The sequence below is a fragment of the Ips typographus genome, linkage group LG1 (assembly GCF_016097725.1).
Source record: "Ips typographus isolate SLU linkage group LG1, UJ_Ityp_2.0, whole genome shotgun sequence".
Lineage (NCBI taxonomy): Eukaryota > Metazoa > Arthropoda > Insecta > Coleoptera > Curculionidae > Ips > Ips typographus.
This window is the reverse complement of record NC_138422.1, coordinates 26,649,778-26,662,164: the sequence shown is the minus strand read 5'-3', so window position 1 is coordinate 26,662,164 and position 12,387 is coordinate 26,649,778. Positions and strand designations below refer to the sequence as shown.

General features: G+C 30.4%; 1 protein-coding gene and 1 long non-coding RNA gene across 3 annotated transcripts in view; one reads left to right on the top strand and one right to left on the bottom strand.

The window, feature by feature from the left end:
• The window catches only part of LOC145726172 (alkaline phosphatase-like), a 115,931-nt gene that overhangs the window by 17,533 nt on the left and 86,011 nt on the right, over positions 1-12,387 (top strand). The gene's annotated exons all lie outside the window — the stretch shown is intronic.
• LOC145740484 (uncharacterized) lies at positions 8,101-8,391 on the bottom strand. Its single transcript, XR_014181438.1, has 2 exons — positions 8,205-8,391; positions 8,101-8,161 (listed from the first exon to the last, which is right to left on the bottom strand). It is a non-coding gene; the product is annotated as an uncharacterized LOC145740484 (long non-coding RNA).

Genomic DNA, 12,387 nt, shown 5'->3' with positions numbered 1-12,387 from the left:
TAGGCTGAAACAAGTTTAGAATTCAATTAAACACTGAAAACTGTCCAAATTTATTTTTTTGGACTAATTCATTTCATAAAATTAGTTTTTAAGTCGAATATTGTAGCATTTAGTTCCAAAATTTTTACCTTTATTACTGAAGAGTCGATTTTTCAGTCTTAAACCAATAAAAACAGTTCGAATTTCTTTGAAATGCTCCAATTTTTTGAATCGAAGGAACAGTATACAAACTGGATTTCAGGCCTGATAAGTCAAAAACTTTGTGAATAGAGTCTTGAAACTAGATTTTTCAGACTGAACACAGTCTTAGATTTTTAAGAAATGCTCGAATTTTTAGCACTGACGTGTCTAGAAGTCAATTTAATAGTGACAAAGATTGAAATGACATTTTTAAGCTTATAGAAAATTTAAAAATCGTTTTTTAAAGTCTACTATATCAAAAATTTTGTGAAGATAGTCTTGAAACTCGATTTTCCAAGCTAAAAGCATTTTTAAAGCACTAAAAATAACCAAGAGTTTTAAGAAAATGAAAAGAAGAAAGAAATGTATTTTCAAGAAGAAGAAAATTTTCGAAATTTGGTTTCATATTATGAAAACTTATTTCAAATTCAAATTTTAAGCTTCTGATGTCACTTTTCATTGGTTCAGAGTATCTTTTCTTGGTGTCCAAGTCAATTTTCAAGGTTTAAATGTGTGAATTTTTAGTCCAGAATTTAAAAAAAGGAGTTTTTCATGTCTACAAGTAAATTTTCAATACTAAAGTCTTTTAATTTGCCACTTTGCCACTGCCACTGGAGAATTTTGACAAACGTCATTAACATCACGTAATGAGTATTAATTTCATAAGTCTTTGTTCCAAATTTGATCAAAATTACTCCAACGGTCCGACAGTTATGACAAAAAACCGATTTTTTGAACTGAAATATGAAGGACTGTATTTTCCTTAAAAAGCATTTTTCAGGAAAATGACGTAATGCATGTCAACTTATTTTTTGATCGGCTATCGAATGCTGAATTATAGACATTAAAAACTAGACCACCCTGTATATTACAGTTTCAGATTTGTAGGTATATCAAGCCATCTGTGTAGTCTTCTTTTCCATTTATTTTAACATCCTTTATAACTGAAACTTTATTTTATACTTATAATAAGATGATGTCGTTCCAGTACGGACTCCTTGGAGATTATTATGCTACTTTTAAAATATGGACAATTATTTTACAACTAAATATTTCACAGGCAATATTAGAAAAAAACTAAGACACACACATTTGCATTCTTTTTTACTATAAATAATATAAAAGACATATTTAAAATAAATAATTTTGGTAAAATGCAATGCACTAAAACCCAATCTAGCATCTATTTTGCTGTTATCCAAGAGTTACATATTAACATATTTTACAAAAGAAAAAGATTTAAGCGTTTAAAGAAAATTAATAATCACCTTAGATGTAAAACTTGCACAAAACAATATTATATAGCCAATTTTGTATTACTCCTTGTTTTCACATTATTTACTATTGATTCTCAAATATAAAAAAATAAAGATATTACTGTTGTGAAACCATGAGTAAAGTTTATTAAAGCAAAGTTAAATGGTATAGCATTTTAGGTTATATTCACAGGAAATTTGAAAATAATCCATCCACGAAAAGAAAAGAGAACTATTTCAAGACAAGGTTGAAGAAAAACTTTGTAAGTCACAAGTGACTGTTTACATTTGCGGAATGGATGTAATGTCAGTTGATGACATTTGTTTTCAAAACATTGTCTGTCATCTAGAAAATTACATTTACTAATATTTATGTATGTAATACTATAATTTTACCAACTTGTCTACCCTGTAAAAACTCTAGGAAAAAATATTGCCTGTAGATACTCAGAATGTAAAACTACAAAAAAAACACCTGTCCATTTCCTATGCAGAGATAAATCAAAACCCTATTTCATTCCGGGAATAAATTTATTGCCGATTTATCAGATTCCCACAGGAACGTGAGTTTAAAAGAATTTCAGCTTATAGATGGGTGGAATGAAATCGATAAGCAAACTCCACACAAGTCATTTCTATTCGATTTTACTTCTGCTAACGGTTTTGTATGGTTTTGAAGGAAAGTCATCCAACAATATAGATCGAACTTTCTTGTAATGAAATTTCCACCTAAAGTTTGATCACCTTTAGATGTTTTGCCACCGGCCACTTTCCATACACCAGCATTTCCTCTAGGAAAACTCACTTACCAAAGTTGGAGATCAATTTTGGGGCTCGTACGAAGAATGCTGTATGGGTTCGGCTAAACTAATTTAAGAACTTTTATATTAAAGTTGTCATGTGAGCCGGACGTACTAAAAGGACCGTGGAAAAGTTATGTGCCCATTTTTGGGGTCTTATTCCATTCAAAAAGGATCCGCTTTTTCGGCCCTGATTTCATTTACATGTAAATTAAAGTAGGATGGAGAGAGGACAGAATTCAATTTGTTCTATGCTCAAAAATTAACGACCTAATGTATCCCTCAGGTATTCAATTATTAATCTTGGGACACCCGAATTAACAGCGAATAAGGTCGGTTAGGCTTTCCATTAAACTACTTTCACTTGATTTAATTTATACAGTGTGTCCCAAATTGGTTATACATGTGCTGGTATCTGGGTAATCGTAAGAGCTAAAAGTCGGTTAAATGGGGAAAGTTCAGAAGATTTTATAACAGAATTATTCATTGGAAAATCGACAGAGAAATAAGTGTTAAAAATAAGATATTTTTTTGTGTGATCTAACAATTGACTCCAAAACCAGTATTTTTTCTTAAAAAAAAATGAAATTGATTCAATTTTGATTACTAACTGTCAAATTTTACCATCTCTTTAACTTATTAATTCTTGTTGTTACAAAATTATGATTTAAATTATTAAAAAAAGTCAGATCAAGTTTTTGAGTTATCCTCTTTGTCACTTCCAAACTTCCTTAACAAACGAACCCTACGACACACTAATTTTCTTGTCGTATTTTCAATTTTGATGCCTACTAGGGGAAAAACTTTAAATTAAGCGTTATTTTTTGCATTCAATTAACAAAAACATCAAAAATGTTTAACTTCCTTAAAATGTAAAAGTTATCGATATGACGTTTATAAAACTTTCTAGAGTTATCCTTCATATCTCAAAAACAAATAATGATAGATTTTTTCTAAAAAGCCATCAAACTCTACTAAAAAGTGTTGTAATAATATTTTATTTCCAAAACTTAGTTAAAAAACTATAAGCAAAATCATTAAAAAGTAGTTTCTGACGTTTTTCCAACTTTCAAAGTGTGTTTTCAAGTTGTTCAAACTTTCCCCATGTTCCCCACCTTGAAGCTATTATAATTATCGATACCAATACATGTCAAATTTTGTACTGACACCCAGTATACCAAAATATGCGGAATTGACAACGTCCCAAACTTTTCTTATTGATAAATAAGACAGATAATCATAAGAAAAAGAAAATCGAGCCTTCTTGTTTTTCTGTTTCGATATAAATTGCCAAGAAACTTTCTTTCCTATTGTTGGCTTATAACAAAAGCTAGATTAATGCGATCGTTTTATTATTTTTCGACCATTAATTTGCTCTGTTATGGTTTTTCCGTTGTTGAGTAAATAAAAGTTGAGTAAGTAAATAAAGAGAAGTAAATTGAGTAAAGTTTTTAACTAATAAGTTAATGTATACTGCAAATTAAATGTAATATCTAGCAGGCACTTCAAAATGTTTGTTTATTTTTGGGACAATGTTGAGAAAGAGCAGTCATAATTTTCTTAAGCAAAAATTCAAGTTAATTTTGGAAAATAAAAGATGCTTCTGTATTTCTCTTATTTATATAGCAAAATGAGTCATTTTGTAATAATACAACAAACATTACTATTCTCTAATCTTGACATATAAAACAACCCTTTTTAAAATAGATTACAGTGACAAAATGTTTTACTTTACGTAATGGAGGTGTAATTTAAAGTTGTTTTGTATGTAACTGGTTATAAATATTTCATTTCGTTAACTATTACTTTACCGAAAAAACACTTGGTCCTGGCATATTGTTATCGTTTATATAGGATGGCTCATCGAAAACTAACCAAGTACGTTTTTAGCAACTCTCTCTGTCAGTTATTTTGATGGGAATTTTCATGGATTTTTGAAATAACTGTGAAAATGACCTTCTCTCAATACCTAAAACCAAAAATATTTTAACAAAAATGTGTTAGTTTGCTTGTCAAACAAATAAAATCACACATTACGACTGGGTAAACTACCTCATATCGGATTTCCTGTTATTCAAGTATTAATTTCATGATGAATTATTAGTTCTGACTGGGTCAAACTAGTTTGTCCAGTTTCGACCAGACGAAAGCCAACTAGTTTGACCTAGGTATTCTGAAACTAAAATGTGCTGAAATGGGCTTTAAAGTTGAATGAGTTGGTACATTCGAAAATAACTTTGAAATCTGCTATTTTCTGAAAATCAACATCATTATGCAAACAGTTAAAACACTTATTTGAATAAAATACTTTTAAGAAATAAAGGGTTTGTCCTAAGTTTCAGTTATCATCATATAGAATATGCTTTGTAGGTCACATAGATTTATTTAGTCTCGAATTCAAGTCTCATATTAAGTTACCTTTTGCTATGAAATGCGGTGAAAAATGTAATATTTCTCACTATTAAAGACGTTTACTATTAGATAATACATTTGAATGTTTATGTTAATTTTCCAACAATTTCCAGCGTTTTACATTTCCAAGCACGTCTTCGGGTTTTTTTTTCTGTCGTGGCTCAAACATTATCATTAGCCCTCAACTTGTAACTTTTCCACACAGATCCCGAACAACCGATAGTATAATCGCAATTAACAAGAAAAAAACCGACTAAGAATATTCAAAGGGCCGCTTGCAAGGGTTTCCGTCGCATCTAGTTAATTCCAAGGCGGAACATGATTTTAATTATCTCCTAAACCCTTAAACATCCCCGGCAAGTGGAGTCTCATTAAAATTCTAAAAGTATAGTCTATTCCCGACCACTCAACTCTTAATTAAAGAAAATGAACACTTAAAGACAATACCTCTCGCCTTGAGGCGGCAGCTCGTTTTTAACTGAAATGTGTTCATATTTTAGAAATCCGATCCGACGCTGCACTTTTTATTTTGTCAAGAATTTTAAATTAAGTTTTAAAATTCTTGACAAAATGAAAAATTGATGTTGTTTTGTGCAATAAATTTATGGAGTTTAAGAACTTACACCATGCATAATAAGATTGGTTGAACAACTGATTCATTATTTTATCCTATCTTAACTGTCCTAAAACATTTTATATTAAAATAACGATAACGGGTATTAATACGGTAACGATGTCTATCCCTAACTATGTCATTAAGAATTACCCTGTATAAGCCGTTTAATTAAGGTAAAAGTATCGTACTATTCTAAGTAGAAACTACCGAAACTTTCGATCATGCTTACATTGGATATTTGCTAAGCACTTTAAATTCAATCAAAGGAAAATCCGTCAGTGCTTAGTGTTGACGAAAAGCACAATTTACTACTTTCATTTACCTTAATGTTTACCAAATCAACAAAACTCGCTAACTTAAATTCCAAAAAACAAACTTAACTTGAAGTTTAATTTGCCTTTAAGTGTTTAGTTGTTTGAAACTACTACTGTTTTTTTTTTAATTTACAACGCTTGATGTTTTCTAATGCAATAATAAATATTAGTAGTAGTAGTAGTAGTATATTATATTAATTATAGTATATTAGCCAACAAACATGTAATGATAGCTTTTGCTCACGAAAATAATAAAATGTTCTGCCGTAGTAAGCAATAATTTATTACTCATGCTACCTATTTAAAAGTAGTGAATAATGAGCATATCAGTTAATTAAGACGTCCTATTTTCAAGTCAATTAACCCCACCAAGAATTTGTCAAAATATTTCCAGTCGTTTTGAAAAAATCGTGAAGTTTAAACTTTCCAACACCTTGTATGTTCTAAATAAGTTTATATTGTACTTTATACAGTTTTAGAAATTTCTAATATCGAAATCAATGATAAGAAGAGAAGACTATTACAAATCAATGGAATATAAGATTTACAATAAATTATAGTATTGTGGCCAGAAAGATGATTTCTATGAAAACAATTGTGTTATTTCTATATTTGTCATTGTTAAGCCTCTAAATACTATCAGAAACCTCCCAAAAATTATCAGAAGACAATCTACAAGTGTTCTAAACCTTAAAACAAGCGTTTGAATTAGCTAAAACCCTTTAGAAGTAAAAAACTTTACAAAAATTGTTTATGATTGCCAGAGGCCTCTAAATACTAGCGAAAACTTCCTAAAACTTGTCAGAGACCTCTTCAATTGCTCTAAAAACATAGACAAATCGTTTTAAAATGGCCAGAAGCTTCTAAATAGTATCGAAAACCTTCTACAACTTGTCAAAGGACTCTACAATTGTCCTAAACCGTAGAAAAACAGTTTAAAATTGTCACAAGCCTCTACAAGTGTCCTGAACCATAGAAAAATCGTTTATTATACCCAGGAGCCTCGAAATACTATCGAAAATCTTCTAAAAATTTGTCAAAGGTCTTTTCAAGAATAAGTAACCTCAGAAAAAAGGTTTAAAATGGACAGAAGTCTCTAAATATACTATAGAAAACGTCCAAAAAATTGTCAAAAGACATTACAACTGTCCTAAACTTAAAATTATTTAAAAAACGTCACATTCGTCTACAAGTGTCCTTAAACGTACAAAAATTTGAATATTATAGTCAGGAGCTTTTAAATGCTATTAAAAACCTCCTAAAAATTGTCAGAGACCTTTAAAGAGTGCTAAACTTTAAAAAATTGTTTAAAAATGGGCAGAAGCTTCTAAATACTTTTTAAAACTGCCTAAAAATTATAAGAAGACTCTATAAGTGTCCTAAGCCTTAGAAAAAAAAAACTAAATCTTATCGAAAACCTCCTTACACTTACGAATATTCCAAAAAAAATTAGTCTAAAATTCGAGCGTATTTTATCTGAAAAACTTTTCTTTGTTTAATGTCACTTTGTTTCCTGGTGTGGACTTAGTGAAACTTGTTCACTCAAACACCATTTAGCGTTGACAAACCAATTTTCCTTCAATAATAATGGAAAAACAGGCAAAGGGAGAATTAATAATCACTATAAAACTGATGTCTACATCACAAGCGCTAAAGGAGGCCGAACTGTAACGTGCCTCGTGACGTCACACGACATGGAAAGGAATACCATGAGAGAAGAAAGATTTCAGAACCAAATTTCATGGTATGTAACTGTCAAAATTATAAATTAAATAAATGTAAATATAATAATAGAAAATTATTATTAAATTGCTAGTTTATGAGGCATATTATGTCAATAATTTCAAAAACAATACTTTTGTAACACAAACAACATGTTTCTATAGGTACTTTTTATTTCTATTTCATTACAGCTTCTTTGATTTTGTTGTTAGTAATTTATAATGACTCCCTTGTTGGCTTTCTTTTAATATGATATGTTATAGTCTTTTAAATAATACTTTGTACTGTTGTTTATTCATTAATTCAAAGTTTAAAACTTTTTTTGAGCCTTGTACCAATTTGTCTTGTTCTGTCATTTTGTTATATTGTGGATATGGCAAATAAATCAGTTTTTCTAATTTTGGCATATAAAGTGACACTTTTCAAAACTGATTAGAATGACAAAACGTTTTACTTTATGTAACTAGTTACATAAAGTATCACTTTTTGTAACTAGTTATGAAAAGTTCATTTCATCACTCCCTGTTTTTATGCATTTCCGTAGAAACATATGGGCGACATCCATCATAACATGTCGTTGTCACTATTATATATAATATTTGTGTTAAACGACTTTAAAAGATGGTTTTTACCGCTTTTTGGTCAAAATTAGAAAAAATTATGTATGCAACACGTTTCGAAAATGTCTTATTGTGTAACTCATTCAAATTGTAGGACCTCGCTGCGCTCGCCCTACAAACATTCATTCGTTACACAAAATCGATCTTTTCGTAACTGGTTACATAAATAGCTATTCTACGTTTTCTGGTTTTTAGTTCTTAACTTTTATCACTAAATTAAAATAAATATTATTATATAACACTATTATTAATAACACATTATTAAAATAATATTATATTATAACACTAATAATTGTACTACTAAAATATCAAAAACACTACCTATAAATTGAAACAACAAATATTTAATAACCAAAAATGACGGATTTTCTGTATTAATATATTCAGTTATCTGTTAGCACACGCTTTTGTATCAATTTTACATGCAATATTAAATACTACACACTTTTTATTCAATAATTAATTGCAGTTCATATAGTGTTGCAGAAAGGATTTGGGTTTTTATTAAAATTTTACAACCAGTTGGAAAAAACGAATTATTTGAAACTTTGCCCAGATGAATGTTTGAATCAAAGTTATGTTGGCTGCAATTTCACTGATGTTGTTAAACTGTAGTGAAAAAGCTGATAGCCAGTTCCTTACAAAGCTTCACTGATAATATCTATGAATAACAAATGTTAATATAGCTGCAAGTTTACAAATTCTATTACTAGTTATAAGAAAACTTTTCTAACTTTAAGATTGCAAAAGTTTAAGACCAAGCTTGGACATAGCCACTTTAATATTTAAACTTACCAAATTGATATTTCGAAGTTTTGTGGACAAGAGATGATAGTTTGAAAGTCAGTGCCCTTATGTTTGATTCAGGGTATACTAATAGGGCAGTAAATAAGCCAAACTTTGTATATGTATTGTGAGCCACTGCTTAGGTATGTCAGTCACGAAGTTAGGCAGAACAAAGCTGTTTATATTTATTTAGGTATAATATCTAACCGAATGGGAATGCTCTTAATCAAGTTTCCTATTATTTTCTCTTTTAAAATTCTTTTTATATTTTGTTAAATAAATTCAACTCAACACCCAAATCAAGAGTATAATTTAAATGCGGAAATTAGCATTAAAAGATTTCCCATAAAAAAAGATGAATTTTTGCAAACGGTCATTTCGTGTTATTGTTAAATTTCTGCGTTTCCGTCATAAAGCCCATTTAAATGTAAATTTAGAACAATGAAATTTAAATTGCTTTCAAAACACTCCGCTTCCTGAAAGGTACGGTTTAATTTTCAACTTTACCTTCCCGAGTCTGCGGTTCTTAGAATAATACTGTAAACGATTCGCAGTAAAAATTCTGAAAGGAATCTTGCGTAGAGAATTAAAAATAAAAGTCGACGAGTGCATCAAAAGTTTCCGCAAGAAAACCCCGAACAAATATAAACGAAAACGTTCCGAGACAATTCGAGCAATCGATTCACTCTCGACTGCAAAATGAAATGGGCTTGTTTGGGCAAAGTTTGGATTTTAAAGTTCGAACCCAGTTTGAAGAAGTTTCCGCTTTTGCCTAACCGCCTCGAGTGACTGAAACTTTTCCAGCCAAATTTCGTTAAGCCTACTGGACAGCCGGAAAATTAGGTGCTGAGAAAGTTCTTCATTCGTTTTAATGAGGCACCATTTCGTTTTCATGTCCCATTAATAGTTGTGAAGATGAACGAAAAATACTTTGTGCTCAAAGATAATAATCAGCAATTTATTATTTAGCTATCATCATTATTTAAGTATTTTTTAAGACTATCTGGGCCAATACTGGTATAAATGACGAATATTGTTAGTGTTTGTTCGAATTATAGTATTTTTTTTTTTTTTTGTTTAAGCTAAACTTCAGCTTAATTAAATTAGTAAGCTAAGAAAATAGGTGGGTTTAACTAACTTTTTTATTTTTAACCTAAAGTTTAATAATTGATAATTTTATCTCATTTTGATATCCTCTATTTCTGCTTTTTTCTTAATGTTTCTACAGCATCTCGTGTTTTTCTGTTTGTTGTCTTAAATGAATCTCCCTCACCTTATAACGATTTGACTATTTTTTAGCATTTAAATTTCGAGTTCTTTAGTCTTTTATTGCTTTTTATACAGTGACAATATAATATCATTTAAAGTCAGACATTTAGTTTGCATTTATGTGCTAAAGTGCTAAACTTATTTTATGTACAGCGTGTCCCAATAAGCAATGCACGCTCGAAGCAAATGTTCTATTTAGCTTTTCGATAGTACGTTTTTATCCTAGAAATCTCGAAAAAATTAAATTAATTTGTGTTGTTTTCTATTGCCTATTCCATAAAGAATCTGATTATCTATCGTGAAGTGAAAACTGCAGAAAACTCTAGAGAAAGTTATCTGCAATATTTTGCTGCACATGTTTAAAATGATATTTTTCAACCACTCTGTATAAATATTGCAAATTCCTATTGTTTTCATTGGTACAGCCAGGGAGAAAAGCACTGTCAAAGTTTGAACTGAGAAACACAGTTTGAAATGACAGTCAGAGACAAAATCGCCTGTAAAACCCACTTGGAGTAAAAAAATGACTGTTTTAAAAACATTTTTGAAATCCTCATTAAATTTCCTATCCAATAACCTGAAAAAACACTACAAAATTGGTACAGTCTCGGAGAAATGCACTGTCAAAGTTTGAACTGAGAAACACAGTTTGAAAAGACAGTCAGAGACAAAATCGCTTGTAAAAACCACCTGGAGTAAAAAAATTACTGTTTTAAGCAAATTTTTGGAATCTCCATTAAATTTCCTATCCAATAACCTGAAAAAACACTACAAAATTTGGTACAGTCAGGGAGAAAAGCACTGTCATAGTTTGAAATGAGAAACACAGTTTGAAAGGACAGTCAGAGACAACATCGCCTGTAAAATCCACTTGGACTAAAAAAATTACTGTTTTAAGCACATTTTTGGAATCCTCCTTAAATTTCCTATCCAATAACCTGAAAAAACACTACAAAATTGGTACAGTCACGGAGAAAAGCACTGTCAAAGTTTGAATTGAGAAACACAGTTTGAAAAGACAGTCAGAGACAAAATCGCTTGTAAAAACCACTTGGAGTAAAAAAATGACTGTTTTAAGCAAATTTTTGGAATCTCCATTAAATTTCCTATCCAATAACCTGAAAAAATACTACAAAATTTGGTACAGTCAGGGAGAAAAGCACTGTCAAAGTTTGAAATGAGAAACACAGTTTGAAAGGACAGTCAGAGACAAAATCGCCTGTAAAACCCACTTGGAGTAAAAAAAATGACTGGTTTAAGAACATTTTTGGAATCCTCATTAAATTTCCTATCCAATAACCTGAAAAAACACTACAAAATTGGTACAGCCAGGGAGAAAAGCACTGTCAAAGTTTCAACTGAGAAACACAGTTTGAAAGGACAGTCAGAGACAAAATCGCCTGTAAAACCCACTTGGAGTAAAAAAAGAACTGTTTTAAGAACATTTTTGAAATCCTCATTAAATTTCCTGTCCAATAACCTGAAAAAACACTACAAAATTTGGTACAGTCAGGGAGAAAAGCACTGTCAAAATTTGAAATGAGAAACACAGTTTGAAAGGACAGTCAGAGACAAAATCGCCTGTAAAATCCACTTGGACTAAGAAAATGACTGTTTTAAGCACATTTTTGGAATCCTCATTAAATTTCCTATCCAATAACCTGAAAAAACACTACAAAATTGGTACAGCCAGGGAGAAAAGCACTGTCAAAGTTTCAACTGAGAAACACAGTTTGAAAGGACAGTCAGAGACAAAATCGCCTGTAAAACCCACTTGGAGTAAAAAAAGAACTGTTTTAAAAACATTTTTGAAATCCTCATTAAATTTCCTGTCCAATAACCTGAAAAAACACTACAAAATTTGGTACAGTCAGGGAGAAAAGCACTGTCAAAGTTTGAAATGAGAAACACAGTTTGAAAGGACAGTCAGAGACAAAATCGCCTGTAAAATCCACTTGTACTAAGAAAATGACTGTTTTAAGCACATTTTTGGAATCCTCATTAAATTTCCTATCCAGTAACCTGAAAAAATACTACAAAATTTGGTACAGTCAGGGAGAAAAGCACTGTCAAAGTTTGAAATGAGAAACACAGTTTGAAAGGACAGTCAGAGACAAAATCGCCTGTAAAACCCACTTGGACTAAGAAAATTACTGTTTTAAGCACATTTTTGGAATCCTCATTAAATTTCCTATCCAATAACCTGAAAAAAAACTACAAAATTGGTACAGTCAGGGAGAAAAGCACTGTGAAAGTTTGAACGTATTTGTCTAATACAAGAAATATGAGTGCTAATACTTGATTTTTGAGATGTGGTAATATAAAAGGACTTTAAGAATAACTTGTGTAGACAAATGACAAATGAGGAGGTACTGGAAAGAATGGGAAAGAAAGAGGAAGTTGCAATATCTG